We start from the raw sequence: 16,487 nt of genomic DNA, 5'->3' as shown, positions 1-16,487 counted from the left end.
GGAACATTGAACTCTTTCCCTCAATATACAATACTCTATGAAGAAAGCTTGAATTGACTTTATATCGGGACTCCCATACATAGAAGTAAAATCAAAGTCAAATTTTACTAAATCAGAGCTGTGTCGGGATTCTGAGGAAGGAAACTCAAGTTTGTCCTGTACTTTGTCATTAACTCTGATAATTGCTCGCTTATGTGACAATATTTGGGGATGGGACATTAGCTCATGGTAGATTCCACCTTTAACAGCCTGTAATAATCTCCTACTTACTTCTGGCTTCTGTCAATTGGTAACAGGCAAAATGAAAGCAGAGTTTCACAAAAAAGAGGCTAATGATGCATATAAATAGACCTTGCAAAAGTATTTGAGATACTGTACCTCAATTCTAAGACAGTAGCAGACGGTCAGATTCTGAACAGTAACATATAATGTGTATAACTAGCTAGTGCTTTCCAGGCATTGTCACTGCTCCTACGTGCATACATTTTGCATGAGCCCAAATAGTTGAAAATGTGTTATTTGTTTCTGTAATTGAGAAAAATGTGTTAATGTTCTGGAATGTCCATGTGTGGAAAAATAGAGCAGTCTATGGAATTGTACACACGTAGGATGAATAATGCACATGCCGAGGACCGGAAATCCTACCGAAGAACTTTATTCAATAGGAGGAAAAAAAGCAGTCTTTTCTTTCTTCAGCATTTGCGACTGTGGTATATGGTAATGCTGAAGCCAAGCATATAGTATATTTTTTATTAGCTTAAGTCCTAGCTAAGCAATAAAATGTGTTGTTTTAAATAAAACACGTTTTCCACAAAAGTTCAATTTTAAGTCCAGTTTTGCCCCCGAAGTAACTGTTGTAGTGTGTTATACAGGTGCTACCTTTAAGGGCTTGGGTCCTGGGTTCCCCCAACCCCCGGCCCAGGGCGAGAGTTGTCGACCAGTGCTCACGGTGAGTTGTTCCCTGAGCTTTACCCTTAGCTAAAGGGCACCGCCATACCAGAAGTTTTGCTTCTCCCTAGATACAGCTGCCATCCGGTGGGCTGGCTGGGGCAGAGCGAAAGATCTATTTCCCTTGCACTGCAAGGCCACTCCTTCTGATCGCCTGCGGTGGCTACAAAAGCCTGTGTGTCAAGCGCGTGACAGTACAAGATCTCTTGGCCAGCTTGACTTCCCCTGCTTGCCTTGGTATGGGTGTTGTATGCAAATGCAAGTGGATATATGCAAATTTCCGAATCTCAGAGTCTATTCTCTGAGGAAGTCAGTTTCAGATACAGACTTTTATTTCAAGCTATGTTAGTGGAGCATTTTAGATGAGAATATAAATCTTTGATGTGTTTGGTGTAAGGTTAACCCAGCTTAGCTCTCATGCCAAGGGGGTTGGTTCCAGATGTGTCCCAGGCTGGCACTACAAGGTGAGCTCCATTAATGGTGATTACACAACCGGAGAAACTTTAGGATGAGGTTCTGGCCACACAGAATGCCAGAATGTGGCTCTGCTATGTCCCCAGCCCTGCAGAGCTCCTCCTCCTAAGAGAGATTCTGGGATAGAGTACAGGAGCACCCGTTGCTGCTGATAGAGTAATAAACCCTAGAGAACCTGTGAGAATGGACCCATCTCAGTTATTTTGCTCACTAGAAATCTAACCTGAGAGAAACATCAATGGAATCTCAGGTAAAGTAATTTAGGGCAATAAAAGCATATTCTTCTAAATGCTACTGTCCCCGAGTGGCTCCCATAATGAAAATGAGAACATCTTCTTCCCGTCTTTCAAATCACCCCAATTATACACAGGATTAGGTAACTTCCACAAATCAGGCCACAGAAAGTTCTTTGATTTAGAGATACCGGACAGAACTCTTTGGGGGGCTGCATGCGGAGGAGGGGGACAGGGGCATGGAAGTGCCTGTGTTAGGGTAATGGCTTTTCCTTTCCAACCCGGCAAACCACAGGCTGAGCTCCTTGTAGGCAGTTTCTACTTCGCTTGCACATTGCTGTAGGAAACTGCAGCTCAAAGTGAAGATAGTTTCTTCACTGTGTATTAAAGGATCCCACCGAAAAAAGAGAGAAGGGAAGAAAGACAGTACATGGGATGGTGTCTCTACGAAAAAGTCAACTTCGGAAGTCCCAGAGATCTTTTTCCTGCTCATTTTCATCCGGACCTTAGAGAGCTCCTGCCTAACAGATGCCAAGTGAGAGCAGAATTATGGCGAAGCCCTGAAAAGTAGGATTTCAATTTTACATAACGAGGTGGACTCGACGTGGGCAGGTGAAAAACATTCGTTCTCCTCTTACAATAATTTCAAAGTGCTTTTTGACCTTGGAAGGAAAAAAAAAAAATCAGTGTTAACATAGAATTGGTTAGGTCATTGCCTAAGGAGGCATAAAAGGCCACCAGGAAATAAATTAAAATTAAAATAGATTCTTTTATTGGGTCACATCTCATCCTCTCATTTATAAGCAAGGTTTCCACTCAAGGAATTGATACTGCAGGGGATAATTTTGCTTCTGTTGTTTGGATTCAGGAAAATGTTACAAACAAAAGTAGGGAAGAAGCCGCATAAGAAGCTTAAAGGGCATTTTAAAAACATGGTTCCAAGGAAAAGTACAAGAAACCACAGTTTGGTGGGGCCGCGTATGATGGGGACAATAGTTTTGAAGTCACCGGTCCCTGGCAAACCGAGGAAGCACACTTTCATGCCGGCGTGACAAACAGGAAGGTCTTGTGCTCTGACCTTGAGCAAATAAACGTTGTTTCTTTCTAGAATCTGCCTTAAAATTCAGTAACTCATCTGCGGTTATCAGAACAGCTACTTCAGAAGCTGTTCAACATTTTAAAACGACGTTTTCCTCCGTACACTGGCGAAACACGGGCTATTTCCCCCTCCCCTCGTGCAGAGGTCCGCACCGACCTCCTCTTCCCTGGTAGCCAGCTTGCTCCTCACGTTTGCATGGAAGGCCGTGCTAACTGCAACAGCCCTTCAGCGTTTACTCACAGACCGGAGCTCTTGCCTCCCAGCAAGCTTGTGTTGATAATGAGAACAACGGGTGTTTGAGGGATCACTCAGAAAAATAACATGTGCCTCGTCTTCAGAAAGATTTGTAAGTACTTTTAAACCTCTCGGTGAGATTCTGACTTAACTCTGACGAACCACTGAAGGCAGCTTTAAAGCAACGGGCCCTAAAACTGAGACCTTATGACACAGAGGTAGATTGCCAAATATCAAGAAGCCCCCCGAGTTGTGGTATCAGCGTCTAATAGAATTCAAATCTCACTATTCCAAATAATAAACACCCATTCCTTCTTATAGCAGGTAGCTGTAAAATGATTACTGTTATTTTTCTTCTAAACTCCAATGTACAAGAAGAACGTCTGGCCATAAAATTGTGTGTGTGTGTGTACCACACACACACTTAAAATTTACAGATGTTAACTGAGCACATATTAGGTAGTGCTCACTCTACTAGGTCCCAGGAATACAAAAGCAATTAAGAAATATGTACCGGGACAAAGCTATTTTGCAAAACACTTTTGTACTGTGGCCTTAACTAACCGTGGGAGAGGGGAGCTGTGGCAATGAACTTAAGTGAGCTGGGGAGGGGCCAAAGCTGATGAAAGAAATCTCAAGAAAAACAAGACAGAGGAGATGCAGGGCAGAGTCTTTGGGGAACTCAGTACCAAGACAGCAACCACTGCCTACAGCGCAGACAGTGGGGAGACAGTGGAGGAGATGCAGACACACCGGCAAGGGTCTCAGGACCACATGGAGAAGCGGGGACTGTCAGGCACGGGAAAGCCCCTGAGCACAGGAGTCAGGAGACCCCACTGACTGCGGAGTTCCAGAGAAGCCCCTCGTCTTTCCTCTTCAAGGGTCTTGGTTGGGAGTGGGTGGTGGGAGTTGCTGGATGTAAGAGGAGCTTTACCTGGGAACAGAATATAGACCATGGATGTTCATCTCAACAACAAACTTGGTTACGTATATTTGAGGTCTGTAACATGATGTTACAGGCTATGCAGAGACCATCACACGGAGCCTGTGATAAAGCCAGTGAGCACAGCTGGATAGCACACGGTCACCCATGACAAGTTCCAGCACCGCCCACGCACACAGAGAGGCTGGGCGCGACCAGACACGACTCCTATCTCACCACTAGAAGATTCACAACGGTGCCTCTGAATTTTGTGCTCGGCTGAATTCACCCTGCAAAGCAAAAGGAGTGCCAAACCACATCGCCAGCGTCTGCAGATTTACTGCCTGACAAGCCTTAAAGTAAGAAAAAATATTTCAAGCTGTATCTGTCACTAACAACTTTATATGGCTTGCTGTCTGAGAACGCACGGCCACAGGACACCAAGTGGGAGGCGGACACCTCCACCTCGGGAGCCTTATGACAATGGCTTTGTCACTATGTTAAACACACCCTCAATTTAAGCCCTTTTAAGTCAAAAGGCCAAGCTGATGAGATGGACAACAGAAACCTGGCTTTTCCTCCTAACTCCCGACCCATATTCAGAAGACTGAATTTATACGGTGCTTTGAGAACCAAGAGTGTCATATCAATTTTTTATTATTTGATTCCTCCTTGTGACAGTCCCCTATGGCAGGAAAATGGTTAGTTTACAGATAGAAGGAATCCAGGACCAAAGCAACGACATAATTGGCCATCGCTGTTTTGATGGAGTCGGGGGCTCTGTCAGCGGCAGTGTTGCTGGCTGAAGCTCTCCGGGGAAGCCCGGCTGTCTTGTCTCCTCGGAGGCAGACTCACGCGTCCCCATCCATGGAGATCAATTCGATTCCTGAGCCCCGCCGAAGAGCTCAGCGGCCAATCGCGCCTTCCACGGCGTTTCAAGCGACATAATCAACTGGAGAGGGACTTGTGTCAGTTAGACTTTGTCTCCTTAAAAATCAAGAGTAACCACGGTAAGAGAGAAGTTTTTTAACGAGGAGGAAAACCCTAGACAGTTGTCTCTGAGATTCTTCACCACGGGCTTCAAGGACGACCAGGAAAAGAGCTGCTATTTGAGGCAACTTCATTATAAAATCATTTTTAATAAGCAATTTTAACAAAGAGAGGGAATACTCTTGTGGAGGACCCTCCAGGGACCCACAGGCTGCCCAGTTAAGTTATTAGTAAGTTTCACACAAGGGACCAAACAGCTATTTCACTGGCCTCGGGGGACAGAGTTTAGTTTTCACCTGCTCTCTAGAGGCACTGGTGTTATCTTGTCTACTAACAGCACAGACTGGTAACAATCAATTATTCCAGCGCCCCAACTTGGCAAAAGAAAGTGAATTTTCTGTTCGGTCGACAAAAAGACACAGTGTAGGAGAGACAGATAAATTAACTCACTGTACTTTATCATACCGAAGACTTTTCAGAATGTACGGCGGTTGAAACTACCTCATCTGGACCTTCGTGTTCTTGAAGTGAAACAATAGAGCCTCATTTTTCTGGAAATCAAGAAAGACCCACCAAGAAAGAGTGGGTGGAGTCGCTCGCCTCCTGCCCTAGTGTTGGGGAAGAAAACATAATAACTGGTGCGGTGGACCTCAGCGGCGAGCAAGATTTGGAATTTGGGGTTCGAATCTTTCTAAAGCTGTTTGTAGCTGAGTTCAAAGGGCTGGAAAGACAGGTTCCCCGCACATCACAGGAGCCTCCAGCCAATTAGCAGCGGAACGAAAGCAGGCAAGGAGAACCATTAGCCACGAAATTCAAAGCGCGTATGTATTTTTCAAGGTTGGCTGTTCATTCCAGGCCTCTGATTTTAATGAAATGGCAAGAACAGGCCTTACAATTAGATCTTAAAACGGGGGAGGCAGGGAAAAAGGGAGACACTTTTTCTTTTTCCCTCTTTGGATGAGATCATTCCCGCTTGGTAAGCATTCTTTCCACACAGTCGATCACAGGAAGAGCCAGAACAGAACCTCCGTGTAAGGAGAAGAACTTTATCTGGGCTCAGAGAAGGGGACCGAAGCAGGCAACACCTGATTCTTATAACGCTAAGTGATTATGGCATGAAAACATTGTTTATAGGCCACTGCATTGGTCACACATACTCTATAGCTCCCTATTGGTTATGAAAGAGCCCACACCTGCTGTTTCTTCCCGCTGCCTCTTTTCTTTGGGAATGCTCTCTTCTAGCGGGACAGGGTCACAGCCTCGTCCCCTGGGCCTTCCACTGACCCGCTGGTCACGCTCAACCCTCGAGACCCTTTCAGATCAAAGACAGACTCCTCCTGTGTGCCTGGCCCACGAGGCATTTAAATACCTCAGCTTCCCGGAAGTCAGCCGTGCTTCCTCCTGCAGCGCTTCCCTGACCAAACTCCCTCAGATAGATCTGTCCTTCGCCTGCACACGGAGGGGAAGGGCACACCTTCCTTTCTATCCCACACTGGGCCGTGGGTAGTGGATGGAAGCAAGGGGGAATAGAAAGCTAGTGAGTCTCCCCAGCCCCCAGCCCTAGTTGGATGGGGTTGGGCAGCAGTCTGCTTCCTGCCTGCCTTCCTTGGGTCCTGGTATTGCAGGTGTATGGATTATCCACCCTATAATCTCCTTCTCCCCTTCAAAATGAAATATAAAATAAAATACTTAGGCTTCATCTTCTTCCACTGAACCCCAACCTTTGCCTAGCACAGGTGGACATTTTCTGCTCCTCAGTTTGCCCCTTAATCCTTATGCTTGGCTGTTGGCTAAGACATCAGGAGCCAGACTTGAAGCCTAAGTGAACAACACGCTAAAGCGGAGAAAGAGCTATCGGGACCCCATTGCGGGAGAAGAGTCTGTCCCATGGCGGTGGGGGACAGGCGGGCAGCTTCCCACCCAGGGGGACTCTGGGGTGTCAAAGGCTGAGGTGAACTGGAGAACGAGGTATGAACCTGCATCTCTCTCATGTACAGCCCTGGACATCAGTGATAAATCGAAGGGCCACGTGGCTACAAATACACTGACCTCTAGGCCACAGAACTCATAAGGAAGTTAGCTTAACATCTACAGCATAGCCAAGGAAGTAAACAGACAGCAATTGTTCCTCCAAATTCCAAACTCCTCTTGTCTCCGCTGTTTCTGTGTTTGGATTCCTTTGCACAACAAACCTAAATCCAGTCCAAATCCAACCTTGAATGGAAGTAAGCTTGAGGATCCTCAAAACCTCATTGTTTAATTCTTTTACTATCACTTATAAGAGGTACACATTTCTGGGCATTTTTCTAGCTTTTGGGTTTTTGTTTTTATTTGGGTTTAGGTTTGGAGGATGCACCATTGTCCTGTCTTATTCTCTGTATGTGGTGCTGAAAGTTACACGTGAATTATCAGGTTGTTTGCTAGAAGGGTAATAATACATGAATTTATTATAAATGTCATGATAGCAGTTAAAAGGTGTGTTTCTGTAGAAAATAAGCTCATGCCACAAGAAAAATACATTACCACTAGTGCGGGGGACACAGGAATCCTGGAAACACCAGTGACCACTTGAAACAGTTGTTTTTATCATGGTTGTATTGTATCAACACCACATTACATGGAAACCAGTTCTCTGCTGAACACTGCATTAGAGTGTTTGAAAGTCATGATAATTCTAATGCAGAAGGGGCGGGTACTTTCCAGGGGACCACCGCGTCTGGGAGCATATTTTCACATGGTGAGAGTAATTCTCTCTTCGTACAATCAGTGAGTTCTTCAACTGATTTGGTGAGACAGTTGGGAGGGAAAAGAAAGCCTCAGTCAACCGTAGAAATGACTACGTTTTACTCGGCTTTTTTCCGATCTTCAGAGTGGTAAAACCACTCCAGTGAATGCAGTTCTTCATTTGAGAAGCAATTCACCTCTGAGGATTGCCTTTAGGTTTTGGCTCCATCTCATTCTAGCCAGTTGTAGGTTGAGGGCCTCAGTTTCCACCTATAATTTGGAATCACTAGCTGATCTTGGTACTGGAGATGCAGGGACCCTCTCTTCTATGTACCTGAGGGCCGATTCATTCCTTTTTGAGTTCTGGCTTTGCCCATGACCAGCTAGGTACGTTAACAAGTTTTTTCATTTCTTTCTCCATTTCTCAGAGAAGTTTTCTTATCTGAAGCATGGGGTGAGTGGTACAAAGCTCGTGAGAAAACTGAACGAGATAGTGACATTAAGCAGTAAACACAAGGCCTGGAATATCAGGATTTCTTGGGGGCAGCTCCCACTGCTGCTGGCACAGCTACAAATAGTTCACACATTGCTATCATCCCTGAACTAGAAGTTCTGTAAACTTCTGTTCCAGCCAGCTAGCCCCTGCTTTAAAGCACAACCTTATCATGTCTAAGAGTTCATTCACCATGTGATAAATCTATCAAGTACACATCAGCACCCAAGAGCATAGCAGGGATGAAGAATTTCAGAGGAAGTCCCTAGCTTTACATACCCCTTTGAACCTACATTTTGAAATGGAACACAAATCCTTTTTACCCACATTCAGTTCATGAATCTGGAGTATACTGACTGAATAAATTTGAACAGACTGGATGTTCAGATGGAAACACTTAGCTAAATATTCAGCATTTCTATGGAATTCATAGATCCTCACCATGAACTTGGTTTTTGACTCTGAAAATCTTCTACCTTGGAAGGACTGGCAGGGCCACATGCAGTCGGTTTATTTTTAATGTGATGAGACAGGGAAATCCTGTTAAGCTTAGGAGGGCTTGGCTCCAGCTGCACAGGCCATCTCTGTGCAAGGCAATCATTTCCAGACACTTTCGGAGGGGTTTTTACTTCCTCAGACAGGCTGATTTTGAAGGTCCTAAATAGGTGTCGCTCTGGCTGAGAATCAGTAGAGATGGACAGCAGGGCTAGTTTTTAGGACCAGGTTTAATTCTTTACCTTTTACTTCCTTGCTACAACATGCTTGGCTCGCAAGCATGGGGAGGGTCTCCCACAGTCTTTCCCCTTTACTATGCTTCCAGCTTTGCATGCTTTCCAGTATGAGCCCAACCTTCTGGAATGGTATTCTTGACATTAGTCTTCAGTGAGCCTCTACTCTCCCCGCTAGTACCTTTCCCCAATTAGCTTGTGACCTCCTTGGGAGTAAAGAACCTATGCGGACCAGCAGGTCTTAGTAGACAGCAGTCCATCTTGTAGTCCTGCAGTAGCCAGCTTAGTGTCTGGGATAAGCCTTAGTAAACTTAGCAACGAATCTTCCAGTTGCTTGGTGAGCACCAGTCAGTTACCCCTCTTCCCGATGGTGTGTCAGTGAGCGCACAGGGTATGGACGAAGGCCTACCAAAAGAACTTCTGTAGGGCTTCTGCTCAGATCTGTCCTAATGAAACACCCTGCCAGCCACTGAAATTCTACCTGCCATGAGTCACACAGTGAGTCACAGGAGTCGTCATGGCAACCAATGAACTGCATCACCAAAGCACCTTCCATTAGCTACGGCAGGAAAGGTTCCTGAGTTTTCCAGGACTGGGAAAATTACATGGGAGAGCCTCAAGTTGGAGGTTGTTAAGAATCTACAATAAAAAAGAATAGCCTCAAGGAAAGGAAAAGAAGATGAAAAAATAAGGTTATTCTGGTTTTTTGGTTCTCCTGAGTAAATGGCAACAACTGTGACAAATTGTTGGGCTCACTTTGTGGTATCAACAAATGCCTAAGGAGAGGAGGTTGAGGCCTCAAAACTAATTTCCTCCAAGTCAAATTCAAAGCCAAGTCTCTGGGGGTGAAAAGTGAATACATTAACCTATTCCACTTTAAATGATTGCAATAAACACTCTCATGGATGCAAGAGATTACTTCTGAAAGAAATACTCAGATTTGTGCTAACGTACTTTCCTGATGGAGAACTAAAATCGCTTTATAAATAATATAGTGCTGTACTTTTATATTTTAGGTGTTACTGTGCTGGAGCAAACATTTGAAAATGTAGTGAGTTATATTTAATAGCTACTTCAGTTAAAATGACAATATTTTGGAAGGCTAAGGAGCATATTTTATTTTGGTGTTTGGGGAGAGGAAATTGACAAATGGACTTGAGATTAAATGGACACATTTTCTCAACTGCGTACCACTGAGATATCCCCACCTTTCAGACATTTGTGGGTTCCCGAGTATGAAGGAAAGCGGCAGGGCAGGGATGGACTGCAGGGGTGAGGAATAGATAAGCGCGTGAACAGGAGCGAGTGGTAGTGATCTGGCAGCTCCGGGGACAATGTAAGAACCTCCAAATAACTTCTGATTGGCTTTGAAGTTTTTAACTCCACGACGCTATAGCTCACAGAAGGTAGAAACAGATGGAATGATCTACTGTGTTTTTCACCTCTGTATTTGTCGTCCTGTAATATTTAGTAAATCCAGAACCATCCAAGTAGAATTAGATTAAGAACTCAGAAGCGAATGACCCGTTGTCGTTGGCAAACACTACAAACCAAAACAGCAGTTGATTCCAATAAAAAGACATTACCGACATGGTACTATTTCATCAGGAAAGCAACCAGAGCAAACTTGTGAAACACCAAAGCAAAAGCAATCTCTCAAGTGTCCAGCCAAACCCATACGCTAGAAAATCACCATGAAAATTAAATTGAAATTCTGTACCACAGTGTAAAATTGATCTAATAGGTCCCTACCCAACAAGTAAAAACTCTTCTTTTATGTTCACAACCCCAAAACCAATAGCCACATTTCCTATCAACAATTGAAAAACATCACAAATGGAAGAATTCCTAGACCAATTTGGGAGAGATGACCTTGTACCAAGAAGTCCAATGCATTGTCATCTCCCAAAGCCAGCTACAGTCGAGACAAACACCGAAGGTACGCTTCTCAGGAAGGCAGGAGAGCCTGAGTTTTCCACAGACTGTGTTCCCAGAGTCCTTGGAACCTAGCAATCACGTGTCTTCTCATGAGAATTTATGGCTCAACTAACTCAAAACAGTCTTCCAGAAGAGTAGTACCTGTACTTTCCAGATAGCAAGGTAGCCTAAAATATTATCAAGTGTCACAACTACTTAGGTTCATTTTATAGTTCTTGCACCTCTGACTGGTGCACCTGTGAGCTAGCACACTGGTCTGATAATATATTCTGCAACTGTACATATTAATTTGTAAGTTGAACAATCTCTTTGTGAGGGCAGTTAGGAAACTCAGATTAAGATCACTAATAGGGGATGACTTTAGCTGTCGATGATTAGGTAGTCAAGGCCTGACCAACGCTTCCAGAACCCTGGCTAAAAATGGAAATTTTGAGACAGTATAAAAATGAATTCATACAATTCACTGATAGCAAAACTTCTTGAAGAACAGATGTCAAGATGATTTAAGGGGAGCTGGAGTTTAATATCTTTAAAAAAAAATCTTAGAGGCAAGTTAGGACAATTCAGTTTTCAAGAAAAATCCGACAGATGCTAAAGAAGAAGTCATTTGGGTGACTGATATTAGAGGAAGAACTGATTGACTTTCTTCCTTCTCACAAGTTTTGGGCCCTGTACAGTTGCTAGATCAGAGATATGATGGACTGTCTGCCGAGTTAGGTGACAAAAACCATCTGTGCATTCAGTGGTATGGAGGACTTTCACAGCCCTGGAAATTGGACAGCTCAATTTCTTCTCCATATGTGTGAAGTTTTATGTTAGTTATGTTAGGCAGGTGCTATTCTTTTTAACTTAGCCCAGGGTCATTTTATTTGTGACCCTGTCCCCCAAATTGTGAAAGTATAAACATCCATGGAAAAAACCAATGTGATTTCTGATCACTCTTTCTGTCAATTCTATGTAGGGGCTTTAAGCCTTTTGACATTAAGTTTATACTTAATGCCTAAAAATTTTCCTGCTGATTTTCAAGATTAGAAAGACACTCAGAGTCTACCCACTCTAGGTATGTCTTGATTTTATTTTAAAGCAGGTACAGCTGATGAAATTCTCTAGGCCTTTGCTGGAAGGCCCACTTGGTGAAGCTGCCTGTTATTGGAACATCAGTTTCTCCTTGCTAACCACCACACTCATGCTGTTACCTAAATTCTTCTATGAATTATACTCAACCAAAGGTTATTTCTACAATAGGCCAATGAAGTCATTTTCAGGGCTGACAATTCCTCGAATGGATCGACTGTCTCCATGCTAGCTAGCATCTATGGCCTCTGTCTTATGTTAGCTTGTTAGTCGAGGTATATTCTCCAGGTCCACGGGAGGTGAAGGAGTAGTTTTGTCCATTTTCTAAGAGCCAAGTCAGAATGTAAATAGTCAGTAGCTTTCTGTATATTGGTAGGTGGCCAGGAGTCCATACCGCAAAGCACTATATACAGTAGGCACAATCATCAGCCCCTGTTTGGGAGAGACCCAGGACTGAGCTAGCAGAAAGACTGAATTACTTACCACCTCTAGAGTGGGTCCCTCCAGGCCAGGGACGAGCTCATGGGCAAGGCTGTGCAAGGGAGCGCTCTGTACCATGCCTGCCCTGCGGATACACAGAGGACTTCAGTCTCCTGCACTGTCAATCTCTCAGTCATCATGAGCTCAATTATGCACCGACAACAACAGCAAGAACAACAAGAACAACGACAAAACAGCCCCCAAAAAGCTAAGGGTCACGGACTACCCTGATGGAGGGACAGCTGACTGGAACCGTGCAGTGAGGGGTAGAGATCCCGTCCCGATCTCATGTCCAGTAGAGGCAGGACCTCTCAGCGCTCCTCAAGGCAGCTTCTCACTGAATTTGATTCCTTATTTGTTTGTTTGCTTGTTTATTTTGGTAATTTTGTTTTCTACAGATACAGATAGACAGACAGACAAACCCAAGAGCAGATTGCAAGAATCAACTGAAGCACGAGCTAAACTACTTTGATGTGACACAGATTTTCCCCCCAAAATGATTCACATGAAATAAGAAGGGTAACAAACGTAATTAAGAAAACTTTGGGGACATATCCTCGTTGTTCCTAATACTGTGCCCAAACTAGCTGCGCTGCTTGCCTTAAAAAGATGCCAGACACATCTCCCAGGTACGGTAGCACATACGTGTGTACTGAAACAGTCATCAAATTCTAATGACACCGTTAATTCAAAGCCTATCTGACATGCTGGTCGAGTACAATGAGAGCTCACTGCCTGCATCAGTGATATATTATTTCATCCTGAGGTTCAAGGCAGGGTCAAACATGATTTCTCAGATGGCAAACCGCAACACCTTGCATGAGTTTGTAAACTTACGGTGCAGTTGGAATGAAGGAAGTGATGAAAGCAATTTAACCTGAGAAGTGGGCTGAATACAGAGCAGAAATCCAGTACACATTTCCACCTCCAACTACTGATTCCGTCTCCCAAGGCCCTTGTAAGCCAGGCCCAGGGTCCAACGACAGCACCCATAGTCCTAGTTGGTATCTCTGCTCCACAGACATACTCACAAAACAGCCTAATCTGTGAACTACTGTTGAGCAAAAGGAGACCAAAGTTTAAAAGAAATCAAGGTAATGTTTCCTGGAAACATACCAATACTCTTAAGAAGGATCTAGAGGCAGGGTGATCAGCAAGTACTTGATCCTCCTGGCCAGATGACCTGGAACACTAGAACCCATCAGACTCTGTCTATCCCCTTTTCAACACACACTCAGTACAAACAGGTGGATAGGGGCCACTTCCACCCAGTACAGGTTGAAAATAAGACCTTTGTTGATCACGATTCACAGCTGAAACATTAGTTTATACCCAAAGGGTCACAGCAGCCAGACATATGCGAATTCCAATTCTTCAGAAAACTTTGGACAAAAAGAAGAAAGAAGCCTTACTTACATGTATGCGTCTTCTTCGTTACGGAGATACCTGTAAGGGAGGAAACAAACCAAAGGTAAGAAAGCATCCTGTGTGTGCTCCTTTCAATGAACAACGTCATTCAGAGCGTGCTTGGGAATATATCATGCTCGGATGGGGAAGGAGAGGCGAGCTTAGTTACAATTTCGCTTGGTGGGGACCCTAGACTGACCCGAAGCCACACACAGCCGTGAGTGACAGGCTCTGAGCATCACCCACTGCTGTGAGAGGTTTTGTGGCAAACAAGAGATGGCAGACAGTAAGGAAACAGAGTGAAACAGGCTGAGAGAAGCCTCTCATTTCTTCATTGTAAGGAGGTTAGATAATCACGTTTATGGGCAGAGTGGGAAAGATTGGAGGCACAAAAGCGTGATGCCAATCTAAGGTAAGAGTCAGTGAAGCCACGGAGCAATTAACACGGCACAGCCATAGAGTCTGCGTTTGCTTTCTAATGAAAAGGACCCTTCCTGCTCATGGGAAGCATAACTTTTAACGACGAGGGAAAATACAGCCACAAAATGTACCTAAGTATCTGTATGCACACAGACCGGGAGGGGAATGACCGGGACCTCTTTGTAAATGGCACCAACGTGCACGAGATAGAGCACACGAAAATGCAGAGGATTCATGAGTCAGCACGCTTGATGTGTCCAGGCTGACTGACAGATGACAGGTGACAAGGGTCGCTCAGAGGTAGTTGGCACCTGAGGGCTCACAGAGACAGCAGGCACGTATGCTGCAACGCAAGCCCTACCACCTCCAGTTCAGAAATGCCACATTCGCAACTCATTTTATGCTTCGTTGTTTTTGGGAGATACTCCCCAGACTAAATAGGCCCAAAGTAATCAGCCTGTTGAAAACATTTAGCTTGTGACTACGAACTGCGGTAAACCTTGAAAAAAATTTTTTTTTCTTTCAAGTTATTAAGAGAACTATTTAACCCTCATTTAGAAAGCAAAAGTTGTTGAAGCATTTGGCACTGGCTTCAGACCTATTACTGAACTATGGAACATGTTGTCCAGGGAAGAAATTTTCTGTTATGAAAATCCATGGTAGACATTAAGAAAAAAAGATTAGTTCCAAAGTTGTGGTCCAAGACCAAAATCACACACTTGTTCCCCCCACAATTTTCCAAAGGCCTTATTTGGGGAAGCTGAAATTACATAGCCCAACTCAAATTCTTTTTTTTTTCCTCATTTTTATTGAGGAAAAGTATATTGTTTTTCATTATGTTTGAGTTGGCTTTGCAAAGTGGAGTCAGAACTTTCTGCAAAGAATTTTGAAGGCGCTGTCATACGGAAACTAAGAATATTTTTGAAGGAACCTTTAGCATGAGAAAGCTACTTCCCCTGATAGCAGCAGTGAGTACAATTTAAAATCTGAATACAATTTGCAACTCCAGCTCCTGACACCAATCTCAATAAATTGATACATTAGTGCGCTTTCAGCATTGTGGGAGCTCAGGGTGTACTTTCCTTAGGAAATGGTGCTTTCTGTAAAATCACTTTGGAGAGAAAGTGCTTAGACTGTCACTCTTGATTATTCAAAACTGCCACACAATTGGATTTAACACAGCCCCAAACAGATCTATCTATATTCGCTGAGTGTGGAACTATTTTCTCCTGATATCGAGGGGCCTTATGAAAATACCACTGCTTTGACTTTTCTACTTAAATGTATTATACAGCGTGATGCGGTGTTCTCATCAAATATTTTCATGATGATTACACTGATAATAGATTTTGAAACTCTTTCCAATAAAGCTGCCTGACGTTGGAGGTCACAGTGGTAGACGTGGAGCTAAAACTTTGCATATTTGTCTTCAGGAGAAGGCCCTGGCCAGAAATAGTGCCAACCTCAGTCCAATAGTCTTGTGAAATTGTCAAAGATCAATATAAGCAACTTGAGGTTATGCTTATATTGGGGTTGCCTGATTTTGTGGATAGTTTGCAGAACTGCCCAACTAAACTTGAATTTCAGATACTAATTTGTTGTTTATCTTAAATTCAAATCTTACTGGGCATGGGATATTTTATCCCTCAGCCTTAACTTATAGAAATATGAAGTAAATTATATTTGTTCTATACAGGGAAGACATACTAATATATTAATATACCTTTTTAGGAAAAGTGGAGAAAAGCTTAAACATAGATCCTTGTTATAAAAGCAGTATTTTTAAAAAGTGCCCTACAGTTCCTAGCTATGAAGTTATGAATGTGTATTATACTTGTTTATTTTTCCTTAGTAGTCATTTTGAAGACAGAATTTTATTTTCCCAGAAAAAGTAAACAAATAAAAACAGTGCACACAAAAGATAAATTTAATGGCATAACGCAGAAAATTTTCTAGAACTCCCTTTTGTTTTTTTTCCTTGACAAACAGCCTTGATCACACTCATGGCTAGACTTTGTGTCTCTCTTTTGTCTATATAAACTCTGGTACTTTATAGTAAACAAGCCCATAGAAGTACAGATACAGGTATACACATACAAGTACACACATGCACATGTACATACACCACACATACACACCCAAGCAGAAAATATTCCTTTTATTTCTCAGATAGGGAAGCCAAGGCTCAGGGAGGTTTAATGAACATTATAAACATTTTCTCTGTAAAGTTAATTTTGGATTACAAAAATGCCCATGGCAAATCTTTAAAACTCTGCCATAGACAGTACCTCTCAAAGGAGTAAGTATTCAAGAAAGGATCTAC

General features: G+C 43.4%; 1 protein-coding gene across 1 annotated transcript in view; it reads right to left on the bottom strand.

Moving 5' to 3' along the window:
- Rora (RAR-related orphan receptor A) overlaps positions 1–13,772 on the bottom strand; it is a 172,413-nt gene extending 158,641 nt beyond the window's left edge. Inside the window, exon 1 of the mRNA XM_013518928.1 lies at positions 13,754–13,772. The gene's annotated coding sequence lies outside the window, so the exon portion shown is untranslated. The remainder of the gene's footprint in view (positions 1–13,753) is intronic.
- Positions 13,773–16,487: the final 2,715 nt, after the last annotated feature.

Source organism: Chinchilla lanigera, unplaced genomic scaffold, assembly GCF_000276665.1.
Source record: "Chinchilla lanigera isolate Chin_1 unplaced genomic scaffold, ChiLan1.0 scaffold00049, whole genome shotgun sequence".
NCBI lineage: Eukaryota > Metazoa > Chordata > Mammalia > Rodentia > Chinchillidae > Chinchilla > Chinchilla lanigera.
Note: the sequence above shows the minus strand (reverse complement) of the source record. Positions and strands in the feature narration are given on the sequence as shown.